The sequence below is a fragment of the Rhagoletis pomonella genome, unplaced genomic scaffold (assembly GCF_013731165.1).
Source record: "Rhagoletis pomonella isolate Grant_MI unplaced genomic scaffold, Rhpom_1.0 Rhpom_scaffold_00007, whole genome shotgun sequence".
Taxonomy (NCBI): domain Eukaryota; kingdom Metazoa; phylum Arthropoda; class Insecta; order Diptera; family Tephritidae; genus Rhagoletis; species Rhagoletis pomonella.
In genome coordinates this window covers 67171526-67184082 of record NW_023458561.1, presented here as the reverse complement: position 1 = coordinate 67184082, position 12557 = coordinate 67171526, and the positions used below count along the sequence as shown (strand labels likewise).

Below are 12557 nucleotides of genomic sequence, written 5' to 3'. Positions count from 1 at the left end.
AAACAAAATGCGCACCTCCCCTTTGAAATACCTTTCGAACAAAAGAACAATCATTCAAATTGGTTGAGAAACATAGGAGCAGTAGGGAGGAATAGATTTGTATGGGATTTCGTTAGCGTATTAATATATAGATATTAGTTTCGTTTCTCAAATCGCCAGAAATTGCAAGTTTTTGTCACAATTAGCAGAAAGTGTTCTCGTTAATAAGAGAGTAAATGCAGAGGTTGCAAGATTTTAGGCGAAGAATTTTGACTGGTAAAATCTGATAAAGTGTCAGCTGTTCTGTGTTGCCAAAGCAAATTGAGAGTTGAGTAAACAAAAAGTAAAGCACATTTGCATTTTCAGTTTATTATATAAATCATACTGAAAAAAATTAAGTTTTGTAAATATTTTTGTTTATTTGCCTGAATATTTGCATATAAATTAGCAAATTGCCAAATGATAGAAAACGGCTATGTATGTAAACAAGAAATGGCGTCTACGATGTAATTGACAGAATTACTAATTTTTATCCAAAAAGTGTGGTTTTTTCTATTTCTCTGAGAGCAGTTTGCTTTTTCACAGCTTCACCAGTTTTTTTCATAAAAATTGAGAAACTAAACTATTATTGAATCTTCAAACAGTTGTAGCTGCGCTGACTATACACAAAAAGTTTACCATTTTGGCACTACAGAACTTTCTGTGAGGGTATGCTTTTGTTACACAAACCTGCAACTATATATGTACATATACATATGTATATCTGTACATGCTCATCTTAATTTGTAAAACTCTGCTGCAGGTAAATTAACAGTAAAATCAAAAGGACAACAGATACTTGTGGCCAGGGCTGCCAACTATCCTTAGCAATGAAGTGCCAAATTTAGGATAAAGAAGTACCAAATAGAAAAACAAAAGTTCCAAGAAAGGTGCTATTCTTTTTAATTATTTCCATTTAGCATAAAAATTCGAAACACATTCCTAAAAGAAAAATGCAATGCCAAAATAAGATAAACCAGTTGTATGCACTACCGAAATTAGAAAATTTTAGTTGGGAGAAAAATGTAAAAGTAAAGTATTTCACAAAAATGTATTGAAATATTTTTATTTTTGAAAAGTGACATTTTGGCACTTTGTGGCAAATTGAAAAATTAAGTGGCATTATGTAGTAGTAAAATAGGGCCAAAAATGGCACGGTTTGAGCCAAGTTGGCAGCCCCGCCTGTGGCATTGGTCGGCGGTGATGATACTAATTGTATCCGGGTACATGTAGATATACAGTTAGCGTCAAAAATATGAACACCCCGATATTTTGACGATTTTTTTTATTTAAACATATTTTCTATGCCAAATTTTTCTTATAAGCAGAATAAATTTTTTTAATTTCATGTAAAACTCTGGAAAATTCAAAAAATACCAATACTTTTCCATTTGATTTCTTAGAAAAATTTTAAGTACATATACAGTTTTGTAGCCCATTAAATTCTAGTATATATAATAAGGTGCAAATTTCAAGTCTCTAAAATTAGCGTAGGTTTTTGAGAATTTTTTTGTTGAGGTTCTTCCTTCCGTGTAAAAATAAATTTTGTTTTTGTGATGTATGGTAGAAAATGCGCCAAATTCTTGAGAAAAGAAGTTCTAAAATTTTTAAGATATTGAATTGAAAAGTTGAAGATTTTGATAAAAATTATTTGGTGTTTTTTGAATTGTCCCCGAGTTCTATATGAAATAAAAAAATTGATTTCGCTGGTTTTTGCTGTCGAAGGAACTATATTTTTATAAAAAAATTAAGAAAAATTTGGCATGGAAAATATAAAGAAATAAAATCGTCAAAATAACAGGATATTCATATTTCTGACGCTGACTGTATATATGTTTATATACATACATATGCTTGCACGGATGTATATACATACATCACACTATCTCCATCTGTTTAAATTTGCCATATATTAATCGTTACATTTATTTATTATTGCCCAATTGTAACCTTTTGGTTGCTTCTTTGGTTATGGCGCGTGTAAGTATGAACTCAAATATAATTTTTATATGTACATATGTATTAAGAAGTATTCGTATTTATATATAAATACTGGATATAGTTTAATGAGTGAGCGAGAGTAGAGGTATTATAATGTACACATACATACATATTACCTTCATATGTATAAATAAATGCCCTAGCCATTGGGTTGGGTTCGGGTTCAACGCCTCGTTTCCAATTACGATCCGTTCCATGAAAGTTGGATCACAAATATTTGCTGTTTGCGATACTTTTTCTGTAGAAAATTCGTAAACCATTGCTGGGATCATCAGACCCAATCAATTGATACATTGATTTCTTGATAGAGGCTCCACAAATTTCGAGTTATTTGCAAAGAAACTACTACCAGTTTGGGTAATAGATCTACAATTAACGATTCAAAGCAAATTTTTTGGCTGAACCTATTAAATGCATATGAATGTATGTATGTACGTATTTCTAAGCTCATTCAAAATCTGTTTAAATCTTCTCAATCGCTGCTGTACGCATTTCTTTCACGCTCTACACAGATGAAAAATAGTCCTTCAGAGACTGTTCATTATCGCCATCAGTAGCACTAGAGACCGGTAGTCAATCGACCAGAGATTGGACGCGTAAATTTCAACTTCATCTCGCAGCGATAAATCACGCTTGCTTATTGCATTGGTTGTTACTAAACATGAAACAGTGCTATTGGCATACACAACTACATACATATGTATGTACATAAGAATGGAAGTATACGTGCTATTCTTTATTCCAGCAGGAATTAATAGTCGTGTCATCACTTCGCATACCCTCCACCCTGCAGTACTTCTCCCTCTCACAAAACCGAACAAAGTACCTAACTGCGAGGGCTGGGGGAGAAGTCTCTATTGCTGTTGTGGTTTTTGTAGGCAACAGCTGTGGGTCTGTATTGAAAAATTCCCTTTTGCACAGAGTGGAAACGCTGCCGCTTGCTGCCCAAGCAGTGCTATTCGCAATAGTTGCACTTTTTTCTAACCATTCTCGCTGGAGCAAATACCAAACGCAAAATGGTTGGATTTTTCATGAAGCTGCAAACAATGAAGTGTACAACGTAGACGTGAATACAAATGAAATAGAAAAATTCCAAACAACTTGTGGACAATATTTGCATTCCAATAGTACCTATGTACATACATATGTATGCGTGTGTAAGAGTGCAATGTATGTGGTCCCGTACCGTACTCGTGGGAAGGCATGAATGCAGGAATTAGCTATTTGAGGTTCGTTTATTTCAGGCAAAGGTTTATGTAGTGGTCGGGGTAGAGGTTCGCAGCTGATAAAAAGGTTATTAAATTTAGATGGTTAATAAACAAGATAAATCTAATAAATATGTAAATATTTTCATAATAAATGCATGGCTATTTGAACGAAAATGCTGTCAAGTATGTTGCTTTTAGCTATTTCGAAGTGGATTTATGTACGTCTTAATTTTGAGGGACAGTACCAGACTAAATAAAATCGTAGAAAAAGCGCAAAAACATGATAGCCGGCCATTTCACCTTTAATTTCGAGGAAGCTTAAAGAGCAGACGTGTTGGCGGTGAGGAAAGCCGCAGATGTGGACTTCAGTGAGTCTGAAAAAGGCTTTGTGGAGCGGTTAGTTAAGAAATAGGCAGCCTGTCTACTAGCTTTGTTGGAACACATCGGACGCTTATATCCGGTGCTATCAATAACTCGGCTGAAATAACTGGTTCCTACTCAGTTTGGAAAATTAGAGGAGTTAACCAAATTGTTGTCCAAACGGCTCCTTACATTCTAAATGAAGTCTCATCTATAATTTTTTTCTCAGTCATATGGAAAATTTCCATGGCGTCTCGCAGCAGACGCATTTTTGAACCATTGAACCATTTGAACCATTGAATTGCCACAAAGATCGTGCTAGGATTTTTCTTTTAGGATTTTCTATAGTCGCAGGTGTATAGCAATAAGCTGAAATCTACCGATGCCCTTGGAGCCAACATAACCTTAGCCATAGTTAAAAAGTGATTAAAAATTGGACTACTAGGATCGCTACCCCCATAAGAAGTCGTTGCGTTCATTTAAACAATGTTTTCAATAAAAATAGATTTTCGTTGATACCTCATAAATAGCTTGTTTTATTCCATTCCATTTCAACATCTAAATAGCTGCCCTTATTGGAAAATTCTTTGTATGTAAGCCCACTTAAGGCTCGAATTTAATATGGCACCGTAGGCGTAGGACTAAACCGTCTGTGAATGACGCAGAGCCAGCCGGGCTAACTAAAGCTAACCTTTATTCAAACAGAATGGATTCCACATCCTCCATTCCCTGCAAATTTAGTTTATGGGTCCTTTGCATGGAATACGCTAGCACATGTTCCGGGAATTATTTTTTAAACTCTTCCCCCATTATGGGCAAAACTTGACACTGTTCAGTAATTCCTCAGTTTGCTTGTCCGCTAAATCGCTGATCCGCTCATTCAGTTATTCGCACATTCAGTTCGTTACTCGTTCATGCATTCACTGCGTATACCAGATGATTGAATGTGGGCTGCGGCTCAAAATAGGCTTCCGTTATGTGCATGCATGGGTGTGTAAACAAGGCTGCACGCTGTCGGCTATAGTTACGGTGACCACATTTATGAGTGCCGAATACGGCACAAAAAATAATTTTGAAAATTTTTTCCACAACACCTTACAGATTTTAAAGCCTTCTTCAAAGATCCTAGACGTATTAGCCCTTAATAACATCACACATTTTTAGGACAATTTTCTCGAGATTTCTACCCCGTAAAAAATCGTTATATTTTAGAATAGCAAAGTGCAATTTCAAGTCGCTAAGGCTTACCATTAATTTTTGGATTTTTTTTTGCATTTTGTTCATACAAAGTAGGAATGTTCGACAATTTTTTTGAAAGGGAAGCAAATGAGCAGCACTTTCCACTCGTACTTTATTATACTCAATTTTAATGAGTTACGAAATTGCAAACTAAATTTTTTTCTAAAGATTCTAGTTGAAAAGTTTGAAATTCTGGTGAAACATTGCAGAATTAATTTTTATGGTTTTTTGCACGAAGTTGGAAATTTGGTATTATATGGTTTTTGTTAGGAACAGAGGTCTAATTTCATAAAATAAATAGTAAACATTAAATAAACTAAGGAAAAATAGTCAGAACTTACTAAAATGTCGAGTCCTAATTTCTATTTTGTTCACTGTATTTGCAGATTAGAAAATTATAACTGTTTATGGAGAAAATTACGATCACATACCAACATCACTTAAAACTCGTTCGTAGGCATGCCATTTTAATGACCAACACAGGACATTAAAAGAAATACAGAACATTTGGCGCCCATACAAAATAAATAAATCACCAAGACAATGGGTCAAAAAACTGGACTGTCCCGTAAAATACAGGACGGATGGTCACCGTAGCTATTGTGTGTGACGGTGCCAGCAGCTTTGGTTAGCGCTTATAAAACCTTTTGCATAGAAATCGCGCGTGAAGCATCAACAACTATGTACATACATACATATCCTACACCTTTATACGTAGAGCTCCTCGTCCTGCTGCCAAAATTATGTATTACGGTGCATACGGTAACAGTTTGTTTGTCTGGCAATCTATACACACTCACACACACACACCTAAACTAATATCTCTTTATTATCACAGATGTTATCGCGGCCGCGGCGCCTTGGGTGTACTAACAGAATGTGTGGAACACAACGGCATGCCGACATTATAAACTTTAATTAAACACAAACCGAGCGCAGACGCAGGACCCAGCATCCTGCCGTGCCACAACAGCGTGTTGTGCTGAGTTGTGCCACAGCCATGGCGAGACCCAACCAGTCAACTAAATAAACGTATTAGTGTTACCAGAAACTAGCGTGAGTCCCTGCTGGTGCATTGGTTTTGTATGTAGATACCTACAAGTCGAATTTTTTGTTGTCGACAAGGCTGAACTCATTCACAGTAGGGGGCCGGGTGGACATAGCGCACACATTTCACACTCAGCTTTGTTGAAGCTGGGGTGTCCTTCCGGGCATTAAACGCTATTCACTTGATTCTCTTTATGTAAGTATGTAAGTAAGTATGTAAATATGTTCAGGCGCTTGAATTATTTGATTGTCGCTGCAATCATCCCATAGCTTCGCAATAAATATGTTGACCATGCCGCCGTTTCTGGCGAATTCAATACCGTAAGGCGTGTAGGTATGTATGAGGATGAAAATTTCGCACGAAAACTATCTATGCCAGACAACAAAATAAAATGGACGAATGCAGTAAGGGAAGGATGTGGATGGGAAATGTATTATCTATCATTCCGTTCTGGTACAATTTTATGGTTTTATGCGTTCGGCTGAGATTTATTAGTTAAAGTATTCAGAATAGGAGTTGAAGGTAGGTAGTTATGAATATTTATTATACATAATTGGCGTTACGTATGGAGGAGGTATTTTCAACAAGCCTACTTCGCTCAAATTCGCTCGTACTTACTTTTTGTAATTTTGTGTCCAAGCCTCATCTCTTAGTCGTTATTCACAAATGTTTCGACTTCGGATTATTCATCTAGATAACGCGAGTAACCCATATGCGCGACGAGATGGAGCCTTAGGTGGCGGCAGAAAGAAATGTGGTCTTCGGTGGGCTCACCCCAACTTCTTCCGTTTTGACACTCACTGAAGTCAGCAGCATCTGCTCAACAGTAAGTGCAGCTTCAAGCCTGTGTCTGCCTTCGCCCAGCAAAGAGTTGTACGATGCACTTTTAGGCGGTCACGTAAAAAGACTAAGAACAAAGATTTACTCTTATTGACCTGGAACGTTCGGACCCGGCTAATTTGCGCGTACATCCCCACTGAGTAAATGAACGATGAGACCAAAGAGCAGGGAACGCCATCAAGTAGTATATGAGCGTTGTACCGCCAAGATTCTAACTTTTGCTTGGCGAATTTAATGCCTTCGGCCCACACGAGCACATCTACGTCAAAGGGTATATACGAATCAACTTCCTCGTGGCTTCACCATCAGCACCGTCAATCAGTCAAGCTCCTTCGCTGTCTCCTTATCTACAAATTATGAAACAAATTTATGGAGTCTCATAGACAGAAGATACGCTTCAAGTCCTCTTAACGTCTGTTCCATTCGAGGGGCCTGCGAATACCGCCGTGCAAAGAGGTAGGTTCGCCAAAAGATCGTATACAGAGTAATTCGATAGTCATATAGAAAAAATTGGTATAAGATATTCGCGCAATGATTCGGCTATACATCTTTTTTGTATATAACAGAAAACAGTGTGTCTTAAAATATGCAAAAAGGCGAAAAAGGCTCTTCCTAACTCGTCCACCTGGTAGTGCACAACTTGTATATATGTATTATTGTTTATAAAGTGGCATCTATCCGAAATCCATTAAGTATATACTATACACATAGATTATCAAATGGAGATAATTTCCACAATACATACATACATACATACATACCCATTTTAAAATATCATATTTCCAATACGTTGAAAACAATTTACATACACAACGACCGGCTAAATTCACTCAATCATTTCGACATTGATACCCTTGCGATACACTTTTCCAGCACTTTAGTTACACTTTTGTTAGCATTGGAAAGGTCCTTGACACTCGCAGTGATTTGCGCATAGGATAATGACATCTGAACATCAAAACGGTCTTAGCTGCGATTAATGTAAAAACGATACATAGGACATAAATAGACTCAGTCAAATGCGCATACAGCACACAAATACACGCTTGTGTGACTCTAACTAACATCGATGTGCCAGACACATCGAAATCAGTGAAATGCTCATTGTTTGGGCCAAAACGTGCTGTGTGACAAGCAAATAAAGAACACACTGATATAAATGTGTTTAACTGAGTAGAAAAGCAAGCGTGGGCGCCAGTTGAGTAATACAGTATTGCTCGCTTATAACCAACCCCGCTTATTAGCATTTCCCGCATACCAGCACCGAAAAATGTGTCATCTTCCTCTTAATTTGTACAGTTTTTGGTCGCTCATTAAATCTCTGAGCACTGTAGAAACCACTTTACTATTCACTCTTAATCGATGTTATACGTCAATACTACTAATATAAGTATGTAGAACCTAATCAATGAACCAGAATTCATTTGAATTTTGTTGCACCTACATAATACATAAATGAACATATTAAATTTATTTTGAAACATTTTATTGACCATCTCAGAGATAACCACATCTCCTCATGAGACTTCTTCAGCGAGTTTACTGGTTTTCATTAAAAGCTCAATAAAATTTTTTCACAATAAATATTATTGGGGAATAATCATGGTCAAAATAAAGTCGACTCTAAAGTGAATAATAATAGTAATAAATTTACGCTTACACATATGTTAGTGTTTGGCCGTGCTTCTCCTTCGATTTGTGGCGCGCGCCTTGATGTTGTTTTGACCAGGTCTGGAACCCAGGTCTTGCGTAGTGGAAGCGGCATTGCTTACCACTACACCACGGCGGCTTACTCTAAAGTTAGTTACAGCTTTTTTTTTTTGACAGATATCCCATTGAAAATTATATTAAAAAATCCGCAACTAATTTCAGAGTTGACTATATTTTGGCTATGAGTATGCACTATTGTTATTAGGTCAAAAAATAAAAATAAGAAAACAATATACATATTTATTTTAAATAAATGAAATCTCACTTTGTTTTAAATGAAAATTTATTTCTTAATAAAAGTAGCCGTTCGTTTGTTTCATGATTTGAAAATGAGCATAGTCAGCGTTTATAAGTGGGATACTCATGCATTTTCTCTGGTTCTTATATCCGGGAAGTACTGTACTTACTCATGAGTGGATGGCGGGTGGCAAGATTTGCAGACACTTTATGGACACTCACTGTCGAAAGTAATTTGTTAGGACGAAACTGGCTTATGGCTCTATCCTAGGAATAGTGTGTGACCGGCGTGATGAGAAGGTGGTCTTCCGCAAATTAAATGAGCATAGCAAATTGGAGAGGGTTTATTTTTATTTCATAAATTTTTTGCTCAATTTCCATGACTTGGCGGAGATTAATATTGGGTTAAGGGTTAATGCAAAGCAAATAGAATCGAATAAATGGGAAGAGGTAATATACACATATATTTTTATACAAATCTCGTATAGACTAATAAATAATTCTCGCTATTGAAGTCAAAACAATTGCCTATAAAAAAGAGGAACACGGTATATTTTTTATCCGTTAGGGTAATATTTCAAGCTCAAGAACGAAATTTTCAACATAACTGCAACAGGAAGTACTACGCTGCGATTATGCAATCACTTTCGCGTAATTAGTTGTTGAGGACCTGCGTGATTTATTCAACTCTGCTGTTCATAGTGGTCCTACAATCGAGCTGCGCGCGCATTCTGGGTATGGACTGTCACTTGAGTGCAAATGTTTGCCTTGCACATGACCATCGCAGCATTGCAGACAACACTTCTCAACTTGTCTAGTCTTTTCAAGCCTTTTCGATGCCATTCTGTGGCTTTTTGCGAAGCTTTTCATGTCACTCAATGCTGTTCTTTAAGTAAACAACATTTTTGGCAATCTCATCCGCTTTTTCGGTTTCTTCGATGTCCTTACACGCATAGATATGCAGCCGCCTGTATTTGAGTAGAATCTTGAAGGCCTCTTTCCGTTTACAATTCCTTTCTACAAACCCTTTTTTCTTCGATTATAGTCTAGAACCCTCTTTACCAATCTTTACTATAAATGTCAGTATTATGTCTAAGGAAGCCATTGAAGTTTTTCTCAGCGCTGCCTTAAGCATAGGGCAGAAATGCGTTGTAACTCTTCAATGGCTTAAAAAATGACGATTTCCTCGATCCTGTTTACAACACCAGGGCCCTGAAAATAATATTGGTCGAATTACTGCTGTACACCATCAACGCATCAGCGAACGTGATTTACCCAGCATGCATATAGCGCGTAAATATAACGAATTAATTAATTAATGTGCGTTTGCTGTTCAAGATCCCATTCAAGGTATTTTCTCTAGTCCTCGAGACTTAGTTTGGTGTTCCTAAGTTTACGGGGGTTCAAGGCAGGGCGCTGCAGGGCCCCTATACTTTCTTGTGAAAAATACAGTGTCCGTTTTAACTGCGTTTACCCAAAGGCTTGCTTGCATATCCTAGTATTTTATTACCTTTAAACTGTTATTCGTTACGTTGTTGATTGTACACAGGTACTTCGTGGTAACCAGGACTTGGATTTATACGTCCTTGATCAGACCTATAATCAGCGTCAGTGCGATGGTGGAGCAGACTCTTAATCAATAGCGTGGGAAATGTGCTTTTTAAACTTCAATGAACGATCGGCGTGAGATGCTGCTAATGTTAACAAAAATATTCAGGACTTATTCCCCTCCAGCACCTTTTCTAAGTGCATATATTACGCATAGGTGCTGTATTTGCGGATCTGCTTCTTGTTTATGATAGCCCTGCTAATTTTATCTCAAACATTAAATCTCCCCATGGACATTTCACCGGTTTCTTGTCAAAAATGCTATTGAGCTGAATGCCATAATTTCATTTTTACATACGTATTTGTATTTGCCACTTCGGTCATCCTCATTAAGCTTCTCTCTAGACTTCACCGGGAACCAAACCCTCGTCCTTCGATGTGCAAGGCCATCATGCTAACTGTTAAGCCACTGCCAAGATTTATAAATATTTTTCTCTAGATAATTTCATTCTAGGCCCTTCCCTTTAAAATGTAATCGTTTTGTAATAAAAACAAAACTAACCGGATTATTGCAGATATCAATTCCATTTAATCAATAAATACTAATTGATTCTTCTTTTTTTAAAGATACTAAAAAACCCCGAACATAAAGTGGAAAAGAAAGCGATTTCATAATGACGCTTTTGTCTTCGCAAATAAAAGTTTTGTGTGCAAATGAATATTTTGCATTCTTTGCATTATGGATTAAGAAAATGTGCGATATTTCACGCGCATACCTTATGAGACACACAAATATTTAGACATGCAGACATGAAGCAAGGATGAAATGAAGAATTCAAGTTTTATTTCTACTTACCACTGTCGTAAATGAATGAAGGACGTGAAGTAATATAGCCGCTTGTTGTTGTTGTTGTTGTTGTTGTTGTTATTATTTTTGTTATTCTGGTAGCTGTCAGTGGCACAGCCCACTCGAAGGACTCTCCGATTACTTTGTTGGCGCTCACGGCTACTTCTATTTTTGACGCTTACGCTCAGCACCCACCACTTACTCTCTCACTTTGGTTCATACTTTTTGGTGCTGTTTCGTTGTGAAACTTTTTTTGTTGTTGCACATGTAAAATCAGCTGTCAAAAAGGGAGCGGAGTAAACTGTTTTAAAACATTTTCATATTTTGCTTTGGAAAATTTTCTAGCTTCGCTAAAATGTGTCAAAATGCAAAAATCATGTGAGCAAAGAAGCACAGCGAAGAAATAATCGTGGCGAGAGCATTTAGCGGATACGTATACGATTTTGCAAAATATTTGCACACACACATACATACATGCATAAATGAATATGTATGTATGTAGATTGTTATTTTGATATCGCCTGCTGTAGTTTGCTTCTAGGCGCACTCGCATGCTACGTACATATCTAAGACATTGGGCTGTCCCGAAATAAAAAACCAAAAATATTTATGAACGGCGCACTCTGCTGACTGTGTGGAATACTTCAAAAGCTTTTGTTGTTAAAGTCCTTTAATTTCAGCTACCACCGCCAGGCAAGCACAACTCCCCCACAAATCCTGCTTAGAATTTTTCGATGGCACTTTTCGGGTTTTTGCGCTTTTCACACCATTTATTATGAAAGGCGTAGTAGGCCTTGAATTTTTTGGTGTTAAGAATAATTCAATATATGTATGTGTGTATTTTAGTGGACGCAATCAATTTTCACTTAAAGCAAAACGTAATTTCCTTCAATTCACTACTACTTCCACCTCCACTGTTATTTTCTTTTTCCTTAGCCACACACGTACACACTGCAAATTGGGTCACATTGTAAGCGATTCCTTGTCGTAACGGTATTACTTTAAGCTCTTCATGCCCTTACTAATTAAATGCAATTTATTCGTTTTACCTCGAATATTATACATTTTTCTTGTTTTTTCACATTTGAGTATGTATTTTTACTTTCCGCACACACTTGGCAAATATTTTTTTTTACTTAGAACTCTTTCATAAATTTTTCTTTTTTTGTAGGCACTCTACCGCAATAATAAAATATTTTCAAGCGCTGCTGGTCCTGGCACAACATTCTCTCGCGCAATTCACGACATGTTTGCTGGGGCCGAACAGTTGGGCAAACACAGCAACCATCTGTGAGCGAAGAGCGCATGGCGTTGCCAGAATGGTGCTGTCGAGAAAAGAAAATTTGAAAATCTTTAGACACAAAATGTGTAGAGTAAAAAAATGTGTGCAAAATTCAGTATGAAAATACGAAGATTTACGTATTATTATTACGTAATTTAATTTAAATTAATACGCGAATTTAATTTTGTGCATACACTGCCCAGGAAAAGTGAGTACATA

General features: G+C 36.8%; 1 protein-coding gene across 5 annotated transcripts in view; it reads right to left on the bottom strand.

Annotated features, from left to right (window-relative positions):
* The window catches only part of LOC118743373 (gamma-1-syntrophin-like), a 182032-nt gene extending 169733 nt beyond the window's left edge, over nucleotides 1-12299 (bottom strand). For 3 of the 5 annotated variants that reach the window (XM_036475998.1, XM_036476003.1, XM_036476002.1), the window contains exon 1: nucleotides 11066-12098. The gene's annotated coding sequence lies outside the window, so the exon portion shown is untranslated. The other 2 variants (XM_036475999.1, XM_036476000.1) reach the window with 2 other exon arrangements.
* Between the last annotated feature and the right edge of the window lie 258 nt (nucleotides 12300-12557).